We start from the raw sequence: 15,324 nt of genomic DNA, 5'->3' as shown, positions 1-15,324 counted from the left end.
TCACTGTGTGTATTATCTCTGTACTGTGACATCACTGTGTGTATTATTCCTGTACTGTGACATCACTGTGTGTATTATTCCTGTAATGTGACATCACTGTGTATTATCCCTGTACTGTGACATCACTGTGTGTATTATCTCTGTACTGTGACATCTCTGTGTGTATTATCCCTGTACTGTGACATCACTGTGTGCATTATCCCTGTACTGTGACATCACTTTGTGTATTATTCCTGTACTGTGACATCACTGTGTGTATTATCCCTGTACTGTGACATCACTGTGTGTATTATCTCTGTAATGTGACATCATTGTGTATATTATCCCGGTACTGTGCCATCACTGTGTGTATCATCCCTGTACTGTGCCATCACTGTGTGTATTATCCCTGTACTGTGACATCACAGTGTGTATTATCTCTGTACTGTGACATCACTGTGTATATTATCCCTGTACTGTGACATCACTGTGTGTATTATCTCTGTACTGTGACATCACTGTGTGTATTATCCCTGTACTGTGACATCACTGTGTATTATACCTGTACTGTGACATCACTGTGTGTATTATCCCTGAACTGTGACGTGTATTATCCCTGTACTGTGACATCACTGTGTATTGTCCCTGTACTGTGACATCTCTGAGTATATTATCCCTGTACTGTGACATCACTGTGTGTATTATCTCTGTACTGTGACATCACTATATGCATTATCCTGTACTGAGACATCACTGTGTGTATTATCCCTGTACTGTGACATCACTGTGTTTATTATCTCTGTACTGTGACATCACTGTGTGTATTATCCCTGTACTGTGACATCACTATATGCATTATCCTGTACTGAGACATCACTGTGTATATTATCCCTGTACTGTGACATTACTGTGTTTATTATCTCTGTACTGTGACATCACTGTGTGTATTATCCCTGTACTGTGACATCACTGTATTATCCTGTAATGTGACCTCACTGTGTGCATTATCCCTGTAATGTGACATTACTGTGTTTATTATCTCTGTACTGTGACATCACTGTGTGTATTATCCCTGTACTGTGACATCACTGTATTATCCTGTAATGTGACCTCACTGTGTGCATTATCCCTGTAAAGTGACATTACTGTGTTTATTATCTATGTACTGTGACATCACTGTGTGTATTATCTCTGTACTGAGACATCACCGCGTGTATTATCCCAGTACTGTGACATCACTGTGTATTATCCTTGTACTGTGACATCACTGTGTGTATTATCCCTGTACTGACATCACTGTGTATATTATCCCTGTAATGTGACATCACTGTGTGTATTATCCCTGTACTGTGACATCACTGTGTATATTATCCATGTACTCTGACATCACTGTGTGTATTATCCCTGTACTGTGACATCACTGTGTGTATCATCCCTGTACTGTGACATCACTGTGTGTATTATCCCTGTACTGTGACATCACAGTGTGTATTATCTCTGTACTATGACATCACTGTGTATAGTATCCCTGTACTGTGACATCACTGTGTGTATTATCTCTCTACTGTGACATTACTGTGTGTATTATCCCTGTACTGTGACATCACTGTCTATTATACCTGTACTGTTACATCACTGTGTGTATTATCCCTGTTCTGTGACATCACTGTGTATATTATCCCTGTACTGTGACATCACTATGTGTATTATCCCAGTACTGTGACATCACTGTGTATTATCCCTGTACTGTGACATCACTGTGTATATTATCCCTGTACTGTGACATCACTGTGTGTATTATCCCTGTACTGTGACATCACAGTGTGTATTATCTCTGTACTATGACATCACTGTGTATAGCATCCCTGTACTGTGACATCACTGTGTGTATTATCTCTCTACTGTGACATTACTGCGTGTATTATCCCTGTACTGTGACATCACTGTCTATTATACCTGTGCTGTGACATCACTGTGTGTATTATCCCTGTTCTGTGACATCACTGTGTGTATTATCCCTGTACTGTGACATCACTGTATGTATTATCCCTGTACTGTGACATCACTGTGTGTATTATCCCTTTACTGTGACATCACTGTGTATTGTCCCTGTACTGTGACATCTCTGAGTATATTATCCCTGTACTGTGACATCACTGTGTGTATTATCTCTGTACTGTGACATCACTATATGCATTATCCTGTACTGAGACATCACTGTGTGTATTATCCCTGTACTGTGACATCACTGTGTTTATTATCTCTGTACTGTGACATCACTGTGTGTATTATCCCTGTACTGTGACATCACTATATGCATTATCCTGTACTGAGACATCACTGTGTGTATTATCCCTGTACTGTGACATCACTGTGTTTATTATCTCTGTACTGTGACATCACTGTGTGTATTATCCCTGTACTGTGACATCACTGTATTATCCTGTAATGTGACCTCACTGTGTGCATTATCCCTGTAATGTGACATTACTGTGTTTATTATCTCTGTACTGTGACATCACTGTGTGTATTATCTCTGTACTGAGACATCACCGCGTGTATTATCCCAGTACTGTGACATCACTGTGTATTATCCTTGTACTGTGACATCACTGTGTGTATTATCCCTGTACTGACATCACTGTGTATATTATCCCTGTAATGTGACATCACTGTGTGTATTATCCCTGTACTGTGACATCACTGTGTATATTATCCATGTACTCTGACATCACTGTGTGTATTATCCCTGTACTGTGACATCACTGTGTGTATCATCCCTGTACTGTGACATCACTGTGTGTATTATCCCTGTACTGTGACATCACAGTGTGTATTATCTCTGTACTATGACATCACTGTGTATAGTATCCCTGTACTGTGACATCACTGTGTGTATTATCTCTCTACTGTGACATTACTGTGTGTATTATCCCTGCACTGTGACATCACTGTCTATTATACCTGTACTGTGACATCACTGTGTGTATTATCCCTGTTCTGTGACATCACTGTGTATATTATCCCTGTACTGTGACATCACTATGTGTATTATCCCAGTACTGTGACATCACTGTGTATTATCCCTGTACTGTGACATCACTGTGTATATTATCCCTGTACTGTGACATCACTGTGTGTATTATCTCTGTACTGTGACATCACTGTGTGTATTATCCTGTACTGTGACATCACTGTGTGTATTATCCCTGTACTGTGACATCACTGTGCTTATTATTTCTGTACTGTGACATCACTGTGTCCATGATCCCTGTACTGTGACATCACTGTGTTTATTATCTCTGCACTGTGACATCACTGTGAGTATTATCTTTGCACTGTGACATCACTGTGTATATTTTCCCTGTAATGTGACATCACTGTGTGTATTATCTCTGTACTGTGACATCACTGTGTGTATTATTCCTGTACTGTGACATCACTGTGTGTATTATCTCTGTACTGTGATATCTCTGTGTGTATTATCCTGTACTGTGACATCACGGTGTGTATTATCCCTGTACTGTGACATCACTGTGTGTATTATCCCTGTACTGTGACATCACTGTGTATATTATCCCTGTAATGTGACATCACTGTGTGTATTATCCCTGTACTATGACATCACTGTGTATATTATCCATGTACTCTGACATCACTGTGTGTATTATCCCTGTACTGTGACATCACTTTGTGTATTATCCCTGTACTGTGACATCACTGTGTGTATTATCCCTGTACTGTGACATCACTGTGTGTATTATCCCTGTACTGTGACATCACTGTGTGCATTTTCCCTGTACTGTGACATCACAGTGTGTATTATCTCTATACTGTGACATCACTGTGTATATTATCCCTGTACTGTGGCATCACTGTGTGTATTATCCCTGTACTGTGACATCACTGTGTATATTATCCCTTTACTGTGACATCACTGTGTGTATTATCTCTGTACTGTGACATCACTGTGTGTATTACCCTGTACTGTGACATCACTGTTTGTATTATCCCTGTACTGTGACATCACTGTGTTTATTATCTCTGTACTGTGACATCACTGTGTGTATTATCCCTGTACTGTGACTTCACTGTGTTTATTATCTCTGTACTGTGATATCACTGTGTGTATTATCCTTGTACTGTGACATTACTGTGTATTATCTGCCTATATTATCCCTGTACTGTGACATCACTGCATGTATTATCCCTGTACTGTGACATCACTGTGTGTATTATCCTAAACTGTGACATCACTGTGTGTATTATCCCTGTACTGTGACATCACTGGGTTTATTATCTCTATACTGGGACATCACTGTGTGCATTATCCCTCTACTGTGACATCACTGTTTATTATCTCTGTACTGTGACATCACTGTGTGTATTATCTCTGTACTGTGACATCACTGTGTGTATTATCCCTGTACAGTGACATCACTGTGTATATTATCCCTGTACTGTGACATCACTATATGCATTATCCTGTACTGAGACATCACTGTGTATATTATCCCTGTACTGTGACATCACAGTGTGTATTACCTCTATACTGTGACATCACTGTGCATATTATCCCTGTACTGTGACATCACTGTGTGTATTATCTCTGTACTGTGACATCACTGCGTGTATTATCCCTGTACTGTGACATCACTGTGTATTATCCCTGTACTGTGACATCAATGAGTGTATTATCCCTGTACTGTGACATCACTGTGTATATTATCCCTGTACTGTGACATGACTGCGTGTATTATCGCTGTACTGTGACATCACTGTGTGTATTGTCCCTGTACTGTGACATCACTGTGTATATTATCCCTGTATTGTGACATCACTATATGCATTATCCTGTACTGAGACATCACTGTGTATATTATCCCTGTACTGTGACATCACTGTGTGTATTATCTATGTACTGTGACATCACTGTGCGTATTATCCCTATACTGTGACATCACTGTATGTATTATCCGGGTACTGTGACATCACAGTGTGTATTATCTCTATACTGTGACATCACTGTGTGTATTATCCCTGTACTGTGACATCACTGTGTGTATTATCCTTGTACTGTGACATCACTGTGTATTACACCTGTACTGTGACATCACTGTGTGTATTATCCCTGTACTGTGACATCACTGTGTATGTTATCCCTGTACTGTGACATCACTGTGTATGTTATCCCTGTACTGTGACATCACTGTGTATTATCCCTGTACTGTGACATCACTGTGTATTATCCCTGTACTGTGACATCACTGTGTATATTATCCCTGTACTGTGACATCACTGTGTGTATTATCCTGTACTGTGACATCACTGTGTGTATTAACCCTGAACTGTGACATCACTGTGTATATTATCCCTGTACTGTGACATCACTGCGTGTATTATCCCTGTACCGTTACATCACTGTGTGTATTATCCCTGTACTGTGACATCACTGTGTATATTATCCCTGTACTGTGACATCACTGTGTATATTATCCCTGTACTGTGACATCACTGTGTGTATTATCCCTGTACTGTGACATCACTGTGTGTATGATCCCTGTACTGTGACATCACAGTGTGTATTATCTCTATACTGTGACATCACTGTGTGTATTATCCCTGTACTGTGACATCACTGTGTGTATTATCTCTGTACTGTGACATCACTGTGTGTATTATCCCTGTACTGTGACATCACTGTGTATTACACCTGTACTGTGACATCACTGTGTGTATTATCCCTGTACTGTGACATCACTGTGTGTATTTTCCTGTACTGTGACATCACTGTGTGTATTATCCCTGTACTGTGACATCACTGTTTAATATCTCTGTACTGTGACATCACTGTGTGTATTATCCCTGTACTGTGACATCACTGTGTGCATTATCCTGTACTGTGACATCACTATGTGCATTATCCCTGTACTGTGATATTACTGTGTTTAATATCTCTGTACTATGACATCACTGTGTGTATTATCTCTGTACTGTGACATCACTGTGTGTATTATCCCTGTACTGTGACATTACTGTGTGCTATCTCTGTACTATGACATCACTGCGTGTATTATCCCTGTACTGTGACATCACTATGTGTATTCTCCCTGTACTGTGACATCACTGTGTGTATTATCTTTGTACTATGACATCACTGTGTGTATTATCCTGTACTGTGACATCACTGTGGGTATTATCCCTGTACTGTGAAATCACTGTGTGTATTATACCTGTACTGTGACATCACTGTGTATATTATCCCTGTACTGTGACATCACTGTGTGTATTATTCCTGTACTGTGACATCACTGTGTGTATTAGCCCTGTACTGTGACATCACAGTCTGTATTATCTCTATACTGTGACATCACTGTGTATATTATCCCTGTACTGTGACTTAGCTGTTTGTATTATCTCTGTACTGTGACATGACTGTGTGTATTATCCCTGTACTGTGACATCACTGTGTATTATCCCTGTACTGTGACATCACTGTGTGTATTATCTCTCTACTGTGACATTACTGTGTGTATTATCCCTGCACTGTGACATCACTGTCTATTATACCTGTACTGTGACATCACTGTGTGTATTATCCCTGTTCTGTGACATCACTGTGTATATTATCCCTGTACTGTGACATCACTATGTGTATTATCCCAGTACTGTGACATCACTGTGTATTATCCCTGTACTGTGACATCACTGTGTATATTATCCCTGTACTGTGACATCACTGTGTGTATTATCTCTGTACTGTGACATCACTGTGTGTATTATCCTGTACTGTGACATCACTGTGTGTATTATCCCTGTACTGTGACATCACTGTGCTTATTATTTCTGTACTGTGACATCACTGTGTCCATGATCCCTGTACTGTGACATCACTGTGTTTATTATCTCTGCACTGTGACATCACTGTGAGTATTATCTTTGTACTGTGACATCACTCTGTATATTTTCCCTGTAATGTGACATCACTGTGTGTATTATCTCTGTACTGTTACATCACTTTGTGTATTATTCCTGTACTGTGACATCACTGTGTGTATTATCTCTGTACTGTGATATTTCTGTGTGTATTATCCCTGTACTGTGACATCACTGTGTGTATTATCTCTGTACTCTGACATCACTGTGTGTATTATTCCTGTACTGTGACATCACTGTGTGTATTATCTCTGAAATGTGACATCACTGTGTGTATTATCCTGTACTGTGACATCACGGTGTGTATTATCCCTGTACTGTGACATCACTGTGTGTATTATCCCTGTACTGTGACATCAATGCGTGTATTATCCCAGTACTGTGACATCACTGTGTATTATCCTTGTACTGTGACATCACTGTGTGTATTATCCCTGTACTGACATCACTGTGTATATTATCCCTGTAATGTGACATCACTGTGTGTATTATCCCTGTACTATGACATCACTGTGTATATTATCCATGTACTCTGACATCACTGTGTGTATTATCCCTGTACTGTGACATCACTGTGTGTATTATCCCTGTAATGTGACATCACTGTGTATATTATCCCTGTACTGTGACATCACTGTGTGTATTATCCCTGTACTGTGACATCACTGTGTGTATTATCACTGGACTGTGACATCACTGTGTGCATTTTCCCTGTACTGTGACATCACAGTGTGTATTATCTCTATACTGTGACATCACTGTGTATATTATCCCTGTACTGTGGCATCACTGTGTGTATTATCCCCGTACTGTGACATCACTGTGTATATTATCTCTTTACTGTGACATCACTGTGTGTATTATCTCTGTACTGTGACATCACTGTGTGTATTACCCTGTACTGTGACATCACTGTGTGTATTATCCCTGTACTGTGACATCACTGTGTTTATTATCTCTGTACTGTGACATCACTGTGTGTATTATCCCTGTACTGTGACTTCACTGTGTTTATTATCTCTGTACTGTGATATCACTGTGTGTATTATCCTTGTACTGTGACATTACTGTGTATTATCTCTGTACTGTGACATCACTGCCTATATTATCCCTGTACTGTGCCATCACTGCATGTATTATCCCTGTAATGTGACATCACTATGTGTATTACACATGTACTGTGACATCACTATGTGTATTATCTCTGTACTGTGACATCACTGTGTGTATTATCCTAAACTGTGACATCTCTGTGTGTATTATCCCTGCACTGTGACATCACTGGGTTTATTATCTCTATACTGGGACATCACTGTGTGCATTATCCCTCTACTGTGACATCACTGTTTATTATCTCTGTTCTGTGACATCACTGTGTGTATTATCTCTGTACTGTGACATCACTGTGTGTATTATCCCTGTACAGTGACATCACTGCGTGTATTATCCCAGTACTGTCACATCACAGTGTGTATTACCTGTATACTGTGACATCACTGTGTATATTATCCCTGTACTGTGACATCACAGTGTGTATTACCTCTATACTGTGACATCACTGTGTATATTATCCCTGTACTGTGACATCACTGTGTGTATTATCTCTGTATTGTGACATCACTGCGTGTATTATCCCTGTACTGTGACATCACTGTGTATTATCCCTGTACTGTGACATCAATGAGTGTATTATCCCTGTACTGTGACATCACTGTGTATATTATCCCTGTACTGTGACATCACTGCGTGTATTATCGCTGTACTGTGACATCACTGTGTGTATTTTCCCTGTACTGTGACATCACTGTGTATATTATCCCTGTACTGTGACATCACTGTGCGTATTATCCCTATACTGTGACATCACTGTATGTATTATCCGGGTACTGTGACATCACAGTGTGTATTATCTCTATACTGTGACATCACTGTGTGTATTATCCCTGTACTGTGACATCACTGTGTGTATTATCTTTGTACTGTGACATCACTGTGTATTACACCTGTACTGTGACATCACTGTGTGTATTATCCCTGTACTGTGACATCACTGTGTATGTTATCCCTGTACTGTGACATCACTGTGTATGTTATACCTGTACTGTGACATCACTGTGTATTATCCCTGTACTGTGACATCACTGTGTATTATCCCTGTACTGTGACATCACTGTGTATATTATCCCTGTACTGTGACATCACTGTGTTTATTATCCTGTACTGTGACATCACTGTGTGTATTAACCCTGAACTGTGACATCACTGTGTATATTATCCCTGTACTGTGACATCACTGCGTCTATTATCCCTGTACCGTTACATCACTGTGTGTATTATCCCTGTACTGTGACATCACTGTGTATATTATCCCTGTACTGTGACATCACTGTGTGTATTATCCCTGTACTGTGACATCACTGTGTGTATTATCCCTGTACTGTGACATCACTGTGTATATTATCCCTGTACTGTGACATCACTGTGTATATTATCCCTGTACTGTGACATCACTGTGTATATTATCCCTGTACTGTGACATCACTGTGTGTATTATCCCTGTACTGTGACATCACTGTGTATATTATCCCTGTACTGTGACATCACTGTGTGTATGATCCCTGTACTGTGACATCACAGTGTGCATTATCTCTATACTGTGACATCACTGTGTGTATTATCCCTGTACTGTGACATCACTGTGTGTATTATCTCTGTACTGTGACATCACTGTGTGTATTATCCCTGTACTGTGACATCACTGTGTATTACACCTGTACTGTGACATCACTGTGTGTATTATCCCTGTACTGTGACATCACTGTGTGTATTTTCCTGTACTGTGACATCACTGTGTGTATTATCCCTGTACTGTGACATCACTGTTTAATATCTCTGTACTGTGACATCACTGTGTGTATTATCCCTGTACTGTGACATCACTGTGTGTATTATCCTGTACTGTGACATCACTATGTGCATTATCCCTGTACTGTGATATTACTGTGTTTAATATCTCTGTACTATGACATCACTGTGTGTATTATCTCTGTACTGTGACATCACTGTGTGTATTATCCCTGTACTGTGACATTACTGTGTGCTATCTCTGTACTGTGACATCACTGCGTGTATTATCCCTGTACTGTGACATCACTATGTGTATTCTCCCTGTACTGTGACATCACTGTGTGTATTATCCTGTACTGTGACATCACTGTGGGTATTATCCCTGTACTGTGAAATCACTGTGTGTATCATACCTGTACTGTGACATCACTGTGTATATTATCCCTGTACTGTGACATCACTGTGTGTATTATTCCTGTACTGTGACATCACTGTGTGTATTAGCCCTGTACTGTGACATCACAGTCTGTATTATCTCTATACTGTGACATCACTGTGTATATTATCCCTGTACTGTGACTTAGCTGTGTGTATTATCTCTGTACTGTGACATGACTGTGTGTATTATCCCTGTACTGTGACATCACTGTGTATTATCCCTGTACTGTGACATCACTGTGTGTATTATTCCTGTACTGTGACATCACTGTGTATATTATTCCTGCACTGTGACATCACAGTGTGTATTATCCCTGTACTGTGACATCACTGTGTATATTATCCCTGTACTGTGACATCACTGTGTGTATTATCCCTGTACTGTGACATCACTGTGTGTATTATCCCTGTAATGTGACATCACTGTGTGTATTATCCCTGTACTGTGACATCACTGCATGTATTATCCCTGTACTGTGACATCACTATGTGTATTATACCTGTACTGTGACATCACTTTGTGTATTATTCCTGTACTGTGACATCACTGCATGTATTATCCCTGTACTGCGACATCACTATGTGTATTATACCTATACTGTGACATCACTGTGTGTATTATCTCTGTACTGTGACATCACTGTGTGTATTATCCTGTACTGTGACATCACTGTGTGTATTATCCCTGTACTGTGACATCACTGTGTTTATTATCTCTGTACTGTGACATCACTGTGTGCATTATCCCTCTACTGTGACATCACTGTGTTTATTATCTCTGTTCTGTGACATCACTGTGTGTATTATCTCTGTACTGTGACATCACTGTGTGTATTATCCCTGTACTGTGACATCACTGTGTGTATTATCTCTGTACTGTGACATCACTGTGTGTATTATCCCTGTACTGTGGCATCACTGTGTGTATTATCTCTGTGCTGTGACATCACTGTATTATCTCTGCACTCTGTCATCACTGTGTGTATTATCCCCATACTGTGACATCACTGACTTATTATCTCTGTACTGTGACCATCACTGTGTATTTTCCCTGTACTGTGAAATCACTGTGTGTATTATCTCTGTACTGTGACATCACTGTGTGCATTATCCTCATACTGTGACATCACTGTGTTTATTATCCCTGTACTGTGTCATCACTGTGTATTTTCCCTGTACTGTGACATCACTGTGTGTATTATATCTGTACTCTGACATCACTGTGTATATTATCTCTTTACTGTGACATCATTGTGTGTATTATCCCTGTACTGTGACATCACTGTGTGTATTATCTCTGTACTGTGACATCACTCTGTGTATTATCCCTGTACTGTAACATCATTGTGTGTATTATCCCTGTACTGTGACATCACTGTGTGTATTATCTCTGTACTGTGACATCATTGTGTGTATTATCCCTGTACTGTGACATCACTGTGTGTATTATCCCCATACTGTGACATCACTATGTGCATTATCCCCATACTGTGACATCACTGTGTGCATTATCCCCATACAGTGATGTCACTATGTGCATTACCTATGCATGACATTAATGGATTTTTTATCCATGTACTATTTGTGTGCATAATCCCTGCACTGTGACATCACTGTGTGCATAGTTCCTATACCGTAACATCATTATGTGCATTACAGATGTACTGTGACATTAATGTATTTTTTATCCTTGTACTGTTTGTGTGTATTATTCCTGTACTTTGACATCACTGTTTATTACCCCTTTATTGTGACATCACGGTGTGCATTATCCCTATAATGTGACCTCACTGTGTGTATTATCCCTGTACTGTAACATCACTGTGTGTATTATCTCTGTACTGTGACATCACTGTGTGTATTATCCCTGTACTGTGACATCACTGTGTGTATTATCCCTGTACTGTGACATCACTGTGTGTATTATCCCTGCCCTGTGACATCACTGTGTGCATTATCTTTGTACTGTGACATCACTCTGTATTATATCTGTATTGTGACCATTTTATACATAATGTCCATTTTGAATCTACACATGGCACCTAGTGGAGACCAAACTAAACATAATCTGATAAGCAGAGAAGTGCAGCAAGAACTCTTTGCTCTTAGGCCTCATGGTTGCATTTACAGTGGTAGCCAAAAGTATTGGCACCCCTGCAATTCTGTCAGATAATACTCAGTTTCTTCCTGAAAATGATTGCAATCACAAATTCTTTGGTCTTATTATTTTCATTTAATTTGCTTGCAAGGAAAAAACACAAAAGAGAATGAAGCAAAAATCAAATCATTGATCATTTCACACAAAACTCCAAAAATGGGCCAGACAAAAGTATTGGCACCCTCAGCCTAATACTTGGTTGCACAACCTTTAGCCAAAATAACTGCGAACAACCGCTTCCGGTAACCATCAATGAGTTTCTTACAATGCTCTGCTGGAATTGCAGACCATTCTTTTTTGGCAAACTGCTCCAGGTCCCTGATATTTGAAGGGTGCCTTCTCCAAACTGCCATTTTGAGATCTCTCCACAGGTGTTCTATGGGATTTAGGTCTGGACTCATTGCTGGCCACCTTAGAAGTCTCCAGTGCTTTATCTCAAACCATTTTATAGTGCTTTTGGGTCATTGTCCTGCTGGAAGACCCATGACCTATGAGGGAGACCCAGCTTTCTCACACTGGGCCCTACATTTTGCTGCAAAATTTGTTGGTAGTCTTCAGACTTCATAATGCCATGCACACGGTCAAGCAGTCCAGTGCCAGAGGCAGCAAAGCAACCCCAAAGCATCAGGGAACCTCCGCCATGTTTGACTGTAGGGACCGTGTTCTTTTCTTTGAATGCCTCTTTTTTTTTCCCTGTACACTCTATGTTGATGCTTTTTCCCCAAAAGCTCTACTTTTGTCTCATCTGACCAGAGAACATTTCTCAGGTAAGTTTTGGCAAACTCCAGCCTGGCTTTTTTATGTCTCGGGGTAAGAAGTGGGGTCTTCCTGGGTATCCTACCATACAGTGCCTTTCATTCAGACGCCGACGGATAGTATGGGTTGACACTGTTGTACCCTCGGACTGCAGGGCAACTTGAACTTGTTTGGATGTTAGTCGAGGTTCTTTATCCACCATCCGCACAATCTTGCGTTGAAAACTCTCGTCAATTTTTCTTTTACGTCCACATCTAGGGAGGTTAGCCACAGTGCCATGGGCTTTAAACTTCTTGATGACACTGCGCACGGAAGACACAGGAACATTCAGGTCTTTGGAGATGGACTTGTAGCCTTGAGATTGCTCATGCTTCCTCACAATTTGGTTTCTCAAGTCCTCAGACAGTTCTTTGGTCTTCTTTCTTTTCTCCATGCTCAATGTGGTACACACAAGAACACAGGACAGAGGTTGAGTCAACTTTAATCCATGTTAACTGGCTACAAGCGTGATTTAGTTATTGCCAACACCTGTTAGGTGCCACAGGTAAGTTACAGGTGCTGTTAATTACACGAATTAGAGAAGCATCACATGATTTTTCAAACAGTGCCAATACTTTTGTCCACCCCCTTTTTAGGTTTGGTGTGGAATTATATCCAATTTGGCTTTAGGACAATTCTTTTTGTGTTTTTTCATTGAAGACAAATTAAATGAAGATAATAATACCAAAGAATTTGTGAGTGCAATCGTTTTCAGGAAGAAACGGAGTATTATCTGACAGAATTGTAGGGGTGCCAATACTTTTTGCCACCACTGTACATCCTTTGTGTATGCTAAAAAGCGTTATGCAATGATATATCCCCAACTTCTTTCCCGCTTCCCACATTGCCGTGCAGATTTTACACACAGCTTACATTAATGTTCGTCCGGTTTTGATGATCATAAGAAGGATATTATTCACCTTCCCACACAAAAGTCATATACAAACAGGACATGTCTGGCATCATCCTCAGGATTAGCTGGAATTACTGAGCTTTGTTATAGCAGGAACTCGTAAAAAGTGACCTAAATGGAAGCAGTAGTCGGCCGGACTCTACAGTGACTATTAAAATTCTGCAGCGGCTGCAGTTTTCAGCTGTCATTAGCCGCTCTACAATTAGGCTTATGGTTTCTAGAGGCTGGTGCAATATGAAATGCAAAAAGAAGACAAGGAAGAGAAAGATGCACCATAATCACTAAGTGAGTGAAAGTCAATGTACACCTTAGCGCTGATTTTATATTATTATTCATTTGCTTCCTAAATGCAAATTAAAGCAACTTTCTAAGTAGCCTTAATTTTCAACCATTTGCTGTATTCATTCATCTAGCTGAGTGAGCTGCAAAAATGTTAAAAATCCATCAGAGCTTCTGCTCCTGTTAATGATGGCTCTTTCTGCTCTTCCATTCTTTTCTTTCAGTGTTAACTAACATCAGGGAGGGGAAGGGAGTATTACATGGAGGGATCTGAAGAGTGGGGAGGGGTGAAAGCATTTATAGTGTAAGAGGAGGTGACAATACTCCTGAAAAACCCTGGTGACGTGTATCATTTCTGTGAGAAGGCTGCCACCTACTGTTCAGATGGGACCATGCGGAACTAACGGGAAGAGGAAGAGTTACAAGGGGGGTGAGTTTGGAGGTAACACTTAGTCAGGTGCCATTGATGATGGAGTTCTTCAATATAAAGGGTCTGCGCTCCAAACCAGAGAGAGCTTTGGCGCCAATGGAGAGAGCGGTCCAGACGTGCTCAGGAGGAAACGCTGCAGCCGGACTGACAGACCTGATTGAGAAGTGAGTGCCAACGGGTTGCTGTTCGGTTGCAAACAGGACCCCAGCAGAACCAGTCCAGACTGCGCTGGTCAAGACCTGAAGACCAGATCTGCTCCAGTCAAGACCCAGAGCCCCGACTACGACAGTCAAGACCCAAATCCCAAACTTGTGCCAGTCAAGACCCAGAGTCCAGATGACACTGGTCAAGAGCCAGAGCCCAGCCCTCTTTCCCTCAGACTTGGTGGACGCCCGACATCGGTCAAGCACTGAAGATCCGTGAGGAGACTCCACCTGGAAGAGGATGCTTGCGGTCGGAACGTGAGACACAAGTGAGCCGGGCCGTCACTTCCAACACCGACAGAGGTTGGCCTGGGCAGAGGCAGTGGACAGGGTGGGGGTCAGTTGA

At 40.6% G+C, this 15,324-nt stretch overlaps 1 protein-coding gene across 4 annotated transcripts in view; it reads right to left on the bottom strand.

Moving 5' to 3' along the window:
• TAFA1 (TAFA chemokine like family member 1) overlaps positions 1–15,324 on the bottom strand; it is a 685,025-nt gene that overhangs the window by 471,604 nt on the left and 198,097 nt on the right. The gene's annotated exons all lie outside the window — the stretch shown is intronic.

This window comes from Phyllobates terribilis, unplaced genomic scaffold, assembly GCF_046119375.1.
Source record: "Phyllobates terribilis strain yellow unplaced genomic scaffold, ASM4611937v1 Scaffold_8__6_contigs__length_399053987, whole genome shotgun sequence".
Taxonomy (NCBI): domain Eukaryota; kingdom Metazoa; phylum Chordata; class Amphibia; order Anura; family Dendrobatidae; genus Phyllobates; species Phyllobates terribilis.
This window is presented reverse-complemented; position numbering and strand designations above follow the sequence as displayed.